Source organism: Rhinopithecus roxellana, chromosome 10 (genome assembly GCF_007565055.1).
Source record: "Rhinopithecus roxellana isolate Shanxi Qingling chromosome 10, ASM756505v1, whole genome shotgun sequence".
Classification (NCBI taxonomy): Eukaryota; Metazoa; Chordata; class Mammalia; order Primates; family Cercopithecidae; genus Rhinopithecus; species Rhinopithecus roxellana.
The window spans coordinates 119,799,638-119,813,251 of NC_044558.1; the positions used below are offsets into that span (position 1 = coordinate 119,799,638).

At 45.5% G+C, this 13,614-nt stretch overlaps 1 protein-coding gene across 6 annotated transcripts in view; it reads left to right on the top strand.

The window, feature by feature from the left end:
* CRADD (CASP2 and RIPK1 domain containing adaptor with death domain) overlaps nt 1-13,614 on the top strand; it is a 251,333-nt gene that overhangs the window by 220,987 nt on the left and 16,732 nt on the right. For 2 of the 6 annotated variants that reach the window (XR_004059597.1, XR_004059599.1), the window contains one exon: nt 4,435-4,779. The exons of 1 other annotated variant lie outside the window; for it this stretch is intronic. The gene's annotated coding sequence lies outside the window, so the exon portion shown is untranslated. Of the gene's footprint in view, nt 1-4,434; nt 4,782-6,719; nt 7,444-13,614 lie in introns of those variants that run through there. 3 more of the 6 variants (XR_004059598.1, XR_004059602.1, XR_004059600.1) reach the window with 3 other exon arrangements.

The following is a 13,614-nucleotide window of genomic DNA, read 5'->3' on the forward strand; positions in this document are numbered from 1 at the left end:
GTCTCATGTCTCTGTAAAATGTATAAAACCAAGCTACAGCCTGACCCCCTGGGCACATGTTCTCAGGATCTCCTGAGAGCTGTGTCACGGGCCCCACTCATATTTGGCTCAGAATAAATCTTTTCAATGGCCATGTGTGGTGGCTCACCCCTGTAATCCCAGCACTTTGGGAGGCCGAGACAGGCAGATTGCTTGACACCAGGAGTTCGAGACCAGCCTGGCCAACATGGCAACCCCATCTCTACTAAAAATACAAAAATTAGCCAGGCATGGTGGCACATGCCTGTAATCCCAGCTACTTGAGAGGCTGAGGCACAAGAATCACTTGAACCCTGGAGGCAGAGGTTGCAGACAGCAGAGATTGTGTCACTGCACTCCAGCCTGGGTGACAGAGCGACACTCCGTGTCAAAAAAAAAAAAGGAATAAATATCTTCAAATATTTTACAGAGTTAGACTCTTTTTGTTTACTCTGGGATGGAGACTGGGGTATGCAGGGAGGTGTGCATGCACACACTTATGTGTGTGTGATGGAAGGGGTTAACACCCAGCTGTTTGCAGACCACACTAGGTGCTACATACATATTACTTCATAGTCAATCTATTATTATCCCCATTTTAAGACTGGGAAAACTGAGGCTCAGAGAGGTTGGAGAATACACTGAGGTTCAGGAAGCTGTCATAGCTGAGCTGAGACTTGAAAGCAGGTCAGATTTCAGAATCTGGGCTCCTCGCACTTCCCACCACACTGCCTGTCCCTTACTCCCCCCGACCTCCTTGTCCTGTCTCCTGCCGATTCTCCCCTTCCCTTTCCAAGAATATCCTGTTTTACCCACCACTGTAATTACCAGTGTTATGGTTATACTTTCTGTTATCCATTTCAAGGATGTCATAGATTATGGTTTATCAAATGCTCCCATGAACAAGATCTCATTTGGTCCCAACAAACCCTGTGAGGTAGATGGGTGAATATTAAACCAACTTTGCAAAGGAGAGCAGAGCTCAGAGAGGTTGGAGATATATGTCGTGCACAAGGACCCTGCTCTTCTGTCTCCAAATCCAGAGCTTCTTTGCTCACCCTGCTTTACCGAGCTCCTTCCAGGAGACCCTGCAAAGCCAAAGTAAAATGTGTGCTGATTGGCAGGGACACCCAATGTCTGTGAAACTGGATCTTGATTTTCAATTTTAATATTTTGATATTTTGTTCATCCTGGATTTTTGATATCAATTTTCACTTAAAAATATTGCATTAAAATATTATTTATTTGATTATTGCGTTTATTTGGCACCCTTAAATTTTGCACCCCAGGCAGTGCCCCCACTGACCTCACCCTAATCCCAGCCCTGCCCCTGTCTGTACCGGTGTAAGAATTACATTGTGATTGCCACTGTGATGTAAGCACATGAGAGTATTTTACAACAGTGCCGAGTCTGCCTGCCTTTTCTGACCCTTCTTTGTTCCTTTGTTTGGTTCAGAGAGTCACTCCCCTAACCTCCCTTCAAGGAACCCTGTCTGACTGGAATGATCTAGTAGGAGTGGGTGGGCACCTTGGGTGCCCGGACAGTAATGTCTGGCCTTGGAAAGGGGACACGTGCTTTCCTCCTTCTTCCATGGGGCCCTTGTTGTTAGCTAGTGGGCGCTCTCAGTGCTTTGGGCAAGTGAACATAATGAAGCCTTTTTCTGGAAGGGATCATTTGGGAATAAACTTTCATGGATACCTTCTTGCTCACACCATCCGCTGCCCCGTGCTCCCCCTCCAGCCCTGTTGGCCACTAGGGAAACAGAAGGAACAGCTTGATCAAGGTTTTTCCTAGAAAAGCCTTTTGATGGGCCCATTATGGAAAACGAAGCTGTTTTTGTTTTCTTTGATTAATCACAGTGTCCTGTTTCCCAAAGCAAATGTGGCCTTGGCTCATCCAAAAGAACACAGCCTGTGCTGTAAAGAAGGGCTGCAGCCGCCTGGTGCTTGACAAGGTCCCCAAGACGGGAGGGGACACATGTAGCCCTGTCCTCCAGGACTCGGCTCTTCCTTTTTTACCTTCCAGGGAGCTCAGGTTACCAGTTTCCTTTGTGTTTTTCTGCCAGTGTGAACAGGAGAAATATTAGCCTTTAGAGATTTCTTTACAGTTCCTTGAAAGCTGGAGGGGTGAAATCAGCCAGAGAATTATATAACAGCAAAGCTCATTTAAAGCAACAGTGTCTTTCTATAGGGCTGTGGTGGTTCCTTACCAGTTTTTGTTACTAACTATAAAGAAAAGGATGCTAATTTTGTGTATAAAATAGAGGGGCATTCCCTTCCCTCATTACTTTCTGTTTGTTCATTGGACAGACACAATTCCTAGGGTGTTGATTTTAAAAACAAAACAATTTGAAGCCTCTTTCAAGGAAGACTAGGGGAAATCTTGTACATTAACCTCAGGCAGACACAGCCTACTTATTCTTGTTAGAAATCAGAAGAAAAAACATAAAGAGAAAAGCTTTCTAAAGCATTTGTTTGTTTTAATTTAAGAGTCATGGGGAATTTTATACATACTCGGCTAAATTCTTCAAAGGGAGCCATGTTCTTTAAATTTAAGCACTAGGCTGGGCGCAGTGGCTCACACCTGTAATCCCAGCACTTTGGGAGGCTGAGATGGGCCGGTCACCTGAGGTCAGGCGTTAAAGACCAGCCTGGCCAACAAGATGAAACCCCATCTCTACTAAAAATACAAAACTTAGCCAGGCATGGTGGCACGTGCCTGTAATCCGAGCTGCTCTGGAGGCTGAAGCAGGAGAATCGCTTGAATCTGGGAGGCAGAGGTAGCAGTGAACTGCACCACTGCACTGCAGCCTGGGCAACAGAGCAAGACTCCATCTCAAAAAAGAAAAAAAAAAATTAAGCACTACATCATCTATTCCTACATTGTTTGACCTACAGCTGAACTGCCTCTCAAAGTGCATCACACACATTAGCTCAGCTGATCTCCATACTCCCTTGATTTGACCTTCTCTTTCTACCCATTTTAGAGATGAGGAAACTGAGGCCAAAGGATTCTGTTACTTGCCTGGCTTCACAACTCACCTGGAGATTCTGAACTGGCATCTTCCTCTCTCTGCCATCACTCCAGACCCTATCCTCTTTCCTTTACACCAGTGGTTCTCAACCAAGGGCGATTTTGCCTTCCAGGGAACATTTGACAATGTCTGGAGGCAGTTTTTTTGTTGTCACAATTCTGTGTATGTGTGTGAGACAGCGGGGGGCAGGGGATAATGGTGGCATCTAGTGAGTAGATACTAGGGATGCTGCTAAACCTACAATACTCAGATGGCCCCTAACAAAGAAGTATGTTGTCCAAAATGTCAATAGTGCAGAGGTTGAGAAGCCCTGGTCTGTACAGAGCTCAGCAGTCCAGGGCAATTGCAACTTCTGGGAGTTACCAAGAGCTCCTCTGCCCGGCAACAGGCTTGGCCTGTCTGCTGTGGCTGCCACAATAGTTAAAGCCACTGTCTAGAATGCCCTTTGGCAGTGGCCAAGTGTCCCCTGTGGAGCTGACTGTGGGACATGCGGTGCATCAGCCAGAGCTGATGTGTTTTATAATTTATAGTCACAGGGCGCCTGTCTTCATTTAGCAGCAGGCCTGCTGGCAGCCTCCCTGTCAGGGAGGAAGCAAGTTCCACAGAGGCCCACAGCCCCTGCCAGCTGACAGCCCGTGGTATTTGGGGACGGCTGTTGCTCAGAGACACCTGGGAATAGGCCGGGGCCGTGATGGCGCTGAGCACTCGGTCTCCCCTTCAGACCCATCCGTCAGCAGCGATCCCTGCCAGAAGATGGCCTATTGAACATTTCCAGAAATAGCACAGCCAAGCCTGTCAACTGCTTTCTTGGAAATACACTCAATAAGGATGGCAGTCCTCCAGCAGGGAGAGCAGAAAACCTGGCCTGGATCAGGCTGCCGAGAAACGGCAATGCCTGGCTACAGGCCATGTCAGTGCCTTGGGAAAGGGGAGCAGTTCTCATGGGACTTCCCAAGCCCTGCAGCCTCTGAAGTCACTTCAAAATGTTCTCAGTATGGAGGGAGAGAGTCATACCTTGCAGAAGGCCTTAGGCCCTGCCGACTTCATGTAACTCAGTGACCTGCACATCTTGCTGTTTGTTCAGACACCACGCAGACAGGAAGGCAATTCAGGCTTGGAGGCAAGGTATTAACTGTCAGCAGAGAGAGACCTTTGCATCATCTAGGAACGTTTATTTGCAGTCCCTCCTCTTGTGAGCTTCACTCCCAAATAGAACCAAAGGAGCATCAGAAGAGGGAGTATTTTCTTCCCTATCCTTCAGTCATTCCGAGGATATAGGAAATACAAGGCAAAGATGTCATATTGAAAGAAAAGTTTGTAATTTATACTCCTCCCTTCCCCACTTCCTGCAGAATTAACTTTCCCTTAACTTCCCTCACAGGAGCCTGACATTGCTGTTGGAATTCAGCCACCCTGAGAGCCTCTGCACCCCGAGCTTTCTCCAATTTCTGGGATGGTACAGTGATGGCAGGGCTTAAGAGTGCCCTAAGAAGGCCAGCTGCCTTCAAAAACAAGCTCCTTGAAGATGTAGGTGTCGCATAAAAGCAAAAAACAAAAACTCTCCGCAATTTGGGGTGTTCAGGAAATGTTGATTAATCACATTTCTTAAATTATAAGAGACTGCTGGATGTGGTTGCTCACTCCCGTAATCCCAGCACTTTAGGAGGCCAAAGTGAGAGGATTGCTTAAGCCCAGAAGTTCAAGACCAGCCTGGGCAACATGGTGAAACCTCACCTCTACAAAAATATCTAAAAATTAGCCAGGTGTGGTGGTGTACACCTATAGTCCCAGCTACTTGGGAGGCTGAGGTGGGAGGATTCCTTGAGCCCAGGAGACTGAGGCTGCAGTGAGCCATGATAGTGCTACCGCACTCCAGCCTGGGTTTACAGCAAGACCCTGCCTCAAAAAAAAAGTGTAAGACAGTTACCAAGTTTATTATAGAGAATTCATGGGACCTGGTTTTCTTCCCAAGAGCCACCGCAGGACAAACATAATTTGAAACTATACTGAGCTATAGGTGGAGGCAGGGCTGTGAGAATACAATACAGGATGCCCAGTTAAATTTAAATTTCAGGTAAGCAACATTTTTTTTTGTATAAGTATGTTCCAAATATTATTATTATTTATCTGAAATTCAGATTTAATGGGCGTCAGGTGTTTTGTTCAATCTGTTCACTCCAGTTGGGGTATAAATTGATCTAGTTGTTAAATTGCTAACAGGGAACACTGACATATATTCAATACATATGAAAGACCATACCAGTTAAGAGAAGAATAAGGAGATGAGCAGTGAAGAGGGAAAGCGAGAGAAATACCAGGAAGAAAGGGAGATGGGCATAGCGAAAGAGAAACAGTTCCAAATGAAAGAGAAACCGGAAGTGCTGAGGAGAGAGAAGAAAACAGGAATGTTTCCAAAGGACTGAAAATGTCTGATAAATTATGACTGTTACACAGAGAGCCATCTCCCTGGGAAATGCTGTTGAGTTGGCTAACCACTGTTCCTGGATCTGCTGCTCTTTGTTCTGTCTGCTAAAACCCACAGTGACCACTAGGGAGAAATGAATCTCTAAGCCATGGTACCATTATCTGTGTCACTATTACCCTGGGCTCAGGTTGTTAAATAAAATTTACAGGAGGCCATTGCTTTGGACAGAGTCCTTGTACTAGGCTCCAACAGACCATAGCAAACCAGAATAGTGTCACTAGTGCTACCTGACATGTGCTCAAACTGAACTTTAAAATGGGCCAGTTTTCCAAAAATCAGGAGATTTACAGCAACCAACAGAAAGTGAAGTGGTGTAGTTCATCTGGGGTGATACCTGAGGTTCACTGCCTCATGCCAAAGAAATCGAGGACGCAGACATCCACACAGTGAGTTTAACAAGCGAAAGAAAGAAAATAGGTCTCTCCCCTGCAGAGAGGGGGATTCCCGAATGGGTCTTCCGGTTCCATGGTAGAATGCACGAGGTTTTATAGACCGTCTTGAGGAGGCGGTGTCTGATTTACATAGGGCCCAAAGATTGGTTGGACCAGGTGTGTCATTTACATAACATGCGAAGAAGATGGCCTCGCCACCCTAATCTTTTATTATGCAGATGGGTTGTCTACCTGGCTGGCGCCATATTGCCTGTTCCCTTACTGTACACGTGGTGACAAAGAAAAGGGAAGATGTAGCCTCCATGTTGAACATGCCTGGCCCCCAGGTAGCCTTTTCCTATTGGCACAGCTGCCAGCATTCATCCGTGCAAGCTTCCAGTTTGCTTGTCTATGTTTGCAGCTCCAATTTTCAGGTCACTGTCTGTTAGAAAAGAAATGATTTGGGGGCTGCTTTTTGTTAAAAGGGTAACCTTGCTGAGGACTCTCTTACCCTCACCAACTGCCTAATTTCTTTCTAGCTCCTGCATCAAAAGGGTCCCCATCCACCTGCACAGGCATGAGAGGGAAGGCCCCTCTGCATAAACCCCGTAAGGAAAGTAACTTTGAAATGACCAAGCCACTTCTTGTTTCTTGATCTTGCTATCCCCAGCCTTTTCTGCCCCTCCATCTGCTCAGCTCTTCAGAGCACCCTTTCTATGTTACAGATAAGATGCTGCCTGATTCACAAATCAATAATAAAAACCAACTGGACCTTTAAACTCAATGTGTGGAAATTTTGTTCTTTGACAGGGTGAAGCCACATCTGAGGCTCCGTCCAACTCCAGAACCTAAGAGCCCTCCGGCCCTCCCCGCTCTTCCCACCTCCACCCCCGCTTCCCCTGCAGACTGCTGTCATTCATGGATTGAGGATTTTCAAAAAATTGGGATCTAAACAACAAAATGGATTTGGTTGCCACCATTCTATGAAACTTTTTTGTTGTTGTGGATGATTCAGAAAACCTTCAACAGCTTCTTTCGCCTCAGGATCAATGTGTTTGAGGGGGAGAGTCATTGTAGGTCTATATGCAGACAAGTGAGGTTCCTTGAATTATAAACACCCTTATTCCCATCCCCACAGGTGGCAGGTCAGGTTGGCTTAACCCAAAGGGAGAAGCCTATGTAGGCTGGGGGTAGGTGCGGTGAGACAGGAGGCCTCCCAAGGAGGGGCCTGTAGTAGTTGGGCCTGCCATCACCGTGGATGCCGTGGAATTGAAAAGATGAGACAAGCAGGACCCTCCTCTTAGGGACCTGTAGGGGATGGACTGGTGGGAGAGGGTCAAGCATGGAAATAAAGGAAAACCTTGAGTCCCATTAAGGGAAATTCCAGGCACCTAGCTAGCCCTGAGGAGCTTAGCCCCATGCTAAGACCCTAGCCCAGATAAGCAACTTGATAAGCAAGAAAGTAATAGTAGTCTAAAACAGGCTGGGCATGGTGGCTCATGCCTGTAATCCCAGCACTTTCGGAGGCTGAGTTGGGTGGATCACTTGAGGTCAGGAGTTTGAGACCAGCCTGGCCAATATGGTGAAACCTTGTCTCTACTAAAAACACAAAAATTAGCCAGGCGTAGCAGTGCATGCCTGTAATCCCGGCTACCTGGGAGGCTGAGGCAGGAGAATTGCTTGAAGTTGGGAGGCGGAGCTTGCAGTGAGCTGAGATGGCGCCACTGCACTCCAGCCTGGGTGACAGACTACATCTCAAAAAAAAAAGCAAACTAAAACAATAGCCAAGGAAGCCAGAGTCACAGGATGCTTGGTTCCCTATAGAAACTAAAGATAGCATCTTAACATGCATCTCTGAATTGTTTTTCAGAAACTGGACTGTCACTAAACCCATCCCCCCACATATAGATCTCAGATAAGGGGGAACTAGGAACTGAACTCTGATCATCGTACTTTGTTCTAAATTTCTTCCTGAAGGGCCTAGAGAAAGTCACACCCAAAGAGGCAGAGCTAACCTTTATTTCTGCTGGCCCCAAATTTTTAAACAAAGCTTCTTTTTCTTAACCAGTTGCAAATCAGAAAAGCTTTGAATCTACTTATAACCTTTAAGCCTTCTGCTTCAAGATATCCTGCCCTTTTAGGCCCAAACCAGTATGTAACCTGGGTATTGATTTATGATTTTGCCTGTAACTTCTGCTTTCCTGAAATTTCTCCCTGCATTTAAAAATGCTTACCTGCAAGCCATCAGGGAGGTGGGGACTTAATGCTTATTAGTTACCTGGTTCTCCTTGCATAGTGCCCTGCAAATAAACACCTTCCTTTCTCCCACTGCAAACTTTGGTGCAGATATCTGGTCTTGCTGCATTGGGGAAGTGGACTTCAGTTAGATTCTATAATATAATAAAGGGGCTGCCTTTGGTTACCTGGGCTGGGGAGTAGGTCTCCCCATAAACTCCAGTGAGGAACAAAAGAGACACACTAAATGTCTCACCATGCTAAGACCTCATTCCAGATACCTGTAGATATCTAAGCTGTTGATTTGGAACATCACCATTGCAACAATAACATTTATGGAGCATGTACTCTGGGTCATCAGGCAGAAAGTAATTTATATGCATGATCTCAATTGATCCTCAACAACTGAGTCAGGAAAAATACAGCGTGGTCACAGGAGAATAGAAAATTCCAGGAGCATTTTCACATGTCTTGCAAAAAGGAAACTCTGGAAATAACTATAGAAGCTAGGGGCTGATAAGACCCTGAAAAACCAGGGTATGGGCCAAGCTGGCTAAGACCAACTGGACCCAACATAGTGCTGGATTTGACCTAGATTTCTCCCAAGACCTCATTATACCCTCACCCACCAGTGCCATGACAGTTCCAGGAACACCCATATTTGGTGTAAAAATGGGTGGCACTACAGTTCCAAGAAATCCTCACATTTTTCCAGGAATCTTTATGAATATTCCACCCCTTGGTTAAATAAATCAATAGGGATAGGAACCCCAAGCTCCATGTGACTCTTTCTTTTGAGTATGCCAGCACTCCCTTGTCTTCAGTGTGTACTTTTGCTTTGCAATCAAGCTCTCTATCCAGCCAGGCACAGTGGCACATGCCTGCAATCCAAGCACTTTGGGAGGCTAAGGCAGGAAGATCGCTTGAGTCCAGGAGTTTAAGACCAGCCTGGCAACATGGAGAAACCCCATCTTCACACACACACACACACACACAATACAAAAAGTAGCTGGGCATAGTGGTGCACACCTGTAGTCCTAGCTACACAGTGGGTTGAGGTGGGAGGATCACTTGAGCCTGGGAGGTCGAGGCTGAGATCATGCCAATGAACTCCAGCCTGGGCGACAGAGTGAGACCCTGTCTCAAAAATAAAAATAAACAAATCTCCATACTTTCACTGTTGTTCAACTCCTCCTTGAATTCCTCCTCATGAAAGTGCCAAGGGCCTGGATACTGGCTAGGGTCAAGGTCCCACCATTGTTTGGGGACCTCTCCCAGCCCACCAGTTTTACAACTATCTCATGTTGTAGGAATAATATTATTCATATTACTACAACATTGCCCCAAGTCAAGAGATGGAGAAATTAGGATGGCAAAAAGTTAAGTTGTTGTCTCAAAGTCAATTGATTAGTGAGTGTTGGGGCTGCGATTTGTCTCAGGGATGCCTCTCTCCCAGCCCAGGGATCATCCCCAACCCTCCAGTCAGACTGCTGGGTTCAAATCCCAGCTCTATCGCTCACAAGCTGTGTGGCCTTGGGTAAGTTACTGAATCTGTCTGCATCTGTTTCACTGTGTGAAAAGTGGTAATAAAAATAGGACCTAGCTCATGGAGATGCTGCAAGGATTTAATGAAGGCTGGGTGCAGTGGCTCATGCCTGTAATCCCAGCACTTTGGGAAGCCAAGGCGGGGGGATCACTATGGGCAACATAGTGAGACCGCCACCTCCACAAAAAGAAAATTTAAAAAAATTAGCCAGGCACGGTGGTGCTACCTGTAGTCCAGCTACTTGGGAGGCTGAGGCAGGAAGATTGCTTGAGCTTCAGAGGTCAAGGCTGCAGTGAGCTGTGATTGTACCACTGCACTCCAGACTGGGTGACAGAGAAGGACTCTGTATCCAAAAGAAAAAAAAATAGATTTAATGAGTGAGAACTAAACTGACTTTTTTTTCTCTTGCCCAAATTCCTATCTAAGGGGCCTGGGGAGTCACGCCTTAGAAACCATAAAATCTCATTAGACAGGTTTTATTAGCCATTTTTGTTTTTATTTTAGCTTTTTTTTTATTGTGATGGGGGGCTGATCTCAAACTCCTGGGCTCAAGTGACCTCCTGCCTTGACCTCCCAAAGTGTTGGGATTACAGGTGTGAGCCCACACCTGACTGGGTTTTATTAATCTTATATAATGTGGCTTACTTTACAACCTGACTCAGAAATGGCATCACATGACAGATAGCAGACCCTGAAGGAAACCAAAATATTTTACCCCAAAATATAGTTCCTTGATGTATTTTGAAATGGCTGCCACAGGGCCAACAGATTGAAATGAGTTTGCAAAGCCATCTTTTGTGGGGAAATTTTGCATCTGTAGAGAATCTCCATTAATGTAGCTAGGACTTTCTCCTTCTAGGTCTTTCCCTGATTAACTGAGAGTCTGACACCTTTAAAGTCTGAGAAGAGACATTCACTATCCTCTCTGAGAGCTGCCACCTATAAGGTTCATCTACATAACAAGAACCTTGGTCTCCACAACCTCCTTATCTCAGTTCAGGATTTCCTTTCTACTGATTTCAAGGATTTAAATCAAGCTTTGTGATGTCATGCTTTTTGGGCCAATCCAACGTATACTGTGCACGTATTGATTTACTGATTTTAACTGCAATTCCTGTCTCCCCAAAATGTCTAAAACCAAACTGTAAACTGACTGGCTTAGGCTTCCTTTCTCAGGTCCTCCTGAGATTGTGTAACCTGGGATGAAGGTACTCACATTATCTTGGAATAAACTTATAAACATAAGTTTCTAAGTGTAAAGCACTTAGGACGTGTCTGTCACATGGAGAACAATAAGTATTAGTGCTATTATTATTCCTATCATTGTTAGTGTGATTTCAGTTATTTCTAAGAAATGATATGAGCCTGATGGACCATCAACATTGTCCTTGGGAGGGTGCGGCAGAAGAGGCTGGTTCCACCTCTGCTCTGTTCATGTTAGTGGTGGTGAATCCATACGGTCTGCAGCAACCTCAATTCTCGCCCCTTCAGAAGAAAGAATTTGACCAAGGGGCATAAGGCAAAGGGAGAGACCAGGGCAAGTTTTAGAGCAGGAGTGAAAGCTTATTAAAAGGTTTAGAGCAGGAAAGAAAGGAAGTAAAGTACACTTGGAAGAGGGCCAAGTGGGTGACTTGAGAGATCCAAGTGTCCTATTTGACCTTTGACTTGGGGTTTTATACATTGTCATGCTTCTGGAGTTTTGCATCTCTCCTCCCTTGATTTTTTCCTTGGGCAGGCTGTCCACATGCACAGTGGCCTCCCAACATTTGGGAGGGGCCACATGTGCAGTGTGCTTCCTGAAGTTGTGTGCACGCTCACTTGAGGCATTTTTCCCTTATCAGTTGAGCATTCCTAGAGGAAGGTCATATACCAATTAAACTCTACCATTTTGCCTCTTAGTGTCCATCTTGAGCCCACTTGCCCAGCTCCTGAGATCTTATTGGGAAGCAGCTGATCACCCACTTCAGGTGTTTTCCATCTATCGGAGACTGCCAATAGGTCTATTGGGTGCTGTCTGTGATCAATTATTATTTTAGAGAGACATTTTAACAACCACTCAACCACCACCTGATGGTCGCCTGACATCCCTGGGGAGGGAGCCCTCTCCTGCCATGCTCATGTCTGCCTAACTGCCGACTTAACAGTTTTAGTTTTTGTGGTTTACACATGTGTCATTGTCCAGGCAACATTTTAATATTCTTATACTTGTGAACAAGGTACAGGGGCTTCCTTAAGTCTACCAAGTAGTTATTCACAGAAAGATGATTCAGAAGACTTAATTTTTCTGAATTTACCTTTTATCTCTGCTTGTTAATAATGACTCTATTAGTCAGGCTGTGCAGTGAGGCTAGACAAGGCTGTAGGAACAAATAAGGCCCTGAAGTCACAATGATGTATCAGAACACAATTTTTTTCCCCCTTCATAGAATGTCTTGGAAAGCTTTCCTCCATGCATTGACCCAGGGATCTAGGCTGTTTCCACTTAGTGACTTATCAAAGGCTTTCATGGTCACAGCCAAATGAAATGAGAGAAGTGGAGGGACTCTCCTGGTGATCTGCCTTGACCTACATTTACACACTCCTCCTCTGTTCAAAGTCCGTTAGTCAGACTTGTCACATGGCTCCAACCACAGCAGGTGAGGAAGTAGGAGGAACACATAGATTTTCTCTTCCCAGCACCCTAATGGTCTCTACCTCAATGCACAAACCCAGTTTACAGCCCCAAGTAAAGAACTGCTAGTCACTTTATTAATCAAGTCATGAGAACCTTTTTCTTATTAATTATGGTCATGTATTTATTTGACTGAGACATAGTTAATTTATTCACTCTTTCAATAAGTATTTGTTGAGTATTTCCTCTCTACCAGGCACCTTTGGGCCCAGGGGATATGTCAGTAAGTGAAACAGAACAAAACCACTTCCTTCGTAGAACTAGCATTCCAGTGGGAAATTGTGAAAGATAGATAATTAACCCAAAAAATAAGAAAGCAATATATAATAGGTGTTGATATGTGCAATGGAGAAAATAAAACAGGGAAGAGGTTTCAAGATGCAAGTGTGTGTATCTGTGTGTTTGTGTGTATTGAGGGAGCAATTTAAAATAGGATGGTTAGTGAAGACCTTCTTGCAAAAGTGACATTTGAGTAGACACCCAAAGGAGGCAGAAGAGCTTTGGGGTAAAAGCCATCTGAGAAGGGGGAAGAAGGGAGTGCCAAGGCCCTGAGGCAGGAGAGTGCCTGGCATGCTGAGGGCAGTGAGGATGTCAGTGCGTCTGAGAAGGGTGGTGGGATATGAAGTGAGGAAGGTGATGAGGATGTATTCATCCTGGAGGGCCTTGTAACCTGTGTAAGGTCGTTGCTTTTACTCTTGCTTATAAACCTCCATTTTCCTCCCACTTCCCAACATACATACTGCACATCTGTCAGTTTCCCTACAGCAGTGGTTCTCAAATTTCAACTGGCATTAGAATCACCTAGAAGGTTAAAATCAGACTGCCTTGGTTCACCTGGAAGAGTTTCTGTGGTAGGGCCTGAGAATTTGCAATTCTAATTGGATCCCAGGTGCTATGGTCTGAATGTGTGTGTCCCCTCAATTCATATGTTAAAACCTAATTCCCAATGCAGTGGAACAAGGAGGTGGGACTTTTGGAAGGTGATTAGGTTATGACAGCGGAACCCTCATAAATGGGACTAGTGCCCTTATAAAAGAGGCCCCAGAGAGCTACCTGGCCCCTTCCACTGTGTAAGGTTGCAATAAGAAAGTGCCATCTATGAACCAGAAATACGGCTCTCCCCAGAACAGACAGCCCTATTCCTCACTGCCCCCCAACATGCCAAGCACTGTCCTCCCTTAGGGCCTTTGCACTCACTACTTCCCCATCTCATACAGCTTTTACCCCAGAGCTCTCCTGCCTCCTTTGGGTGT